A 1,919-nucleotide genomic window follows, 5' to 3' on the forward strand; every position below is an offset into this window, starting at 1 on the left:
AGAATCAGAGGGATCCGTTGGGAGGTTGTTGGAGTAATTTAATTGAGAGATAATAGTGGCTCTAAATAAGATCTGGTGATGGATTGAATGTGGAGTGAGAAACACAGAGGTCAAGGGGCGAGGTAGACAGAGGTCCACTGAGAATGGAGAGAGAACAGATGAGGTAAGAGCAGAAGCATATCATTCTGGTTTTGCTTCTCAAATCTTGTGCTCCAACTACAAGGAAAAGCGACGCAAAGCAGGTGTGAATTATCGATTGACTTTCATTTCCCGAAGAGCGCTTGGTTTTCGGGTTGACATCAATGAAAAATGTGCTGAACCACCCTCATCTTCTAAGCGAGGATGGCCCTGGAAGGGTTTTGAATGGAATTGTTGGAGTAGGAGATAGGGCATGAGAACTGGCTAGGACTGTTGTCTCAGTCCCTGCAATATCAATAAACCATTTATTCAACAAATATTTTTTGGGTAATTTATTAAATCCCAGGCATTGTGCAAGGCACAGAGGATATAATCGGTGAACCAAATAGATGTTTTTGGCCTCATGGAGCTTATAATTAAGGAAGGGAGATAGACCATAAGTCAAATATACTGTGACATAGTAGGACAAGTGACTAACAAGACAATTGCAGGATATTTGAGACTTTTTAACTGATAACATTCACTTCCTTCCAACTTCTGCAAAGGAGTTCTGTTCTCCAGCCATAGAAAATACTCCAAACTACAGAGAAAGAATTGGGAAGTATTGGGCTTTTTATATTTTCAAATCACACGTAGGATCATGTAATCAAAGAGTATAAGATTTATAATTCAAAAACCAAAGATAGTTATAATAAGGAACAACTTTGTATTTTTAAAAATGTGTCTTTAAAATGCTATACTGCATAAAAAAATGCTATACTGCATACATGTATCTCCAAAAGTAGATTTCTCTCTTTTGGATATCATCTTGCAACTGTAACAAATAGATTTTTTTTTCCGGTTTCGGGTACAGTTCGTTTGGGTACAAGCAGGCGTCGGGAGGGGAAGCCGCCAGCAGGGGGCGCGGCCTCTCAGGAGGAGCACACGGTGCGCAGGAAGGCCCGGCCGCTCTTCTCCTCGAACTCCTGCAGCAGCTCCTCGATCTCGTTCTCCATGTCCTCCGTGTGCTGAGCTCACAGATGAGGAAGGCCCCCAGGGCGGCCTCCTCGTGGTTGTCCTGGATGTCCACGTTGACTACATGCACCGGCTGGCAGGTCTCCTGCTCCCGGGAATCCAGGTCCTCCACCACCTGGTCGTAGACGCGCTCCTCACAGGCGAGGATCAGGTCAAACAGGTCTCTGCAGTCCTGGAACCTCTCTGGCCGGGGCTTGATCCGCTTACTTCTGTCCAGCATGTGCAAAATGCCTTTCTGTGTGTAGAGTTCTTTGTCTTTTCTAAGAAGGTCATTGCACATCTGATCGTATGTGGTTTTAAAATCGTAAACATTTGGCTTGTCGGGTGCTGGTCCTGGAAGCTTCACATGAGTTCCCGTTCCAAAGGATCGGACGCTAAATCCTCGTTTGCTGATATAATATGAAAGGAAATAACCAGAAAGCTTCAGGTTCACTAGACAAGAATATGATAATTTCTGACACTCAACATACGTATTATAATACATACATGACACCATCAAATAATGTTGATACTCTGCATAAATGTTTACATAAAGTTAATATATACTAAATTAAAATATATATATATATATTTTTTGCAAATATTATTCCAAAAAATTTAATGAGATTTCGTTTTATCACTGCTTGGTAGCTTTGAGGACTATTTCTAGGAAGCATTGTAAATGTGATAAATATGTTAAATTTGATGACTTAAGATCCTACAAATCAAGAAATTAAACTCATGTTTGTGAATTTTTGTGTATATGTGGGTTTCACAGGGAAAAAAAT

General features: G+C 41.1%; 1 pseudogene; it reads right to left on the reverse strand.

Moving 5' to 3' along the window:
- Positions 1–481: 481 nt before the first annotated feature.
- LOC100352748 (RNA polymerase II subunit A C-terminal domain phosphatase SSU72 pseudogene) lies at positions 482–1,636 on the reverse strand (annotated as a pseudogene).
- Positions 1,637–1,919: the final 283 nt, after the last annotated feature.

The sequence above is a fragment of the Oryctolagus cuniculus genome, chromosome 6, assembly GCF_964237555.1.
Source record: "Oryctolagus cuniculus chromosome 6, mOryCun1.1, whole genome shotgun sequence".
Classification (NCBI taxonomy): domain Eukaryota; kingdom Metazoa; phylum Chordata; class Mammalia; order Lagomorpha; family Leporidae; genus Oryctolagus; species Oryctolagus cuniculus.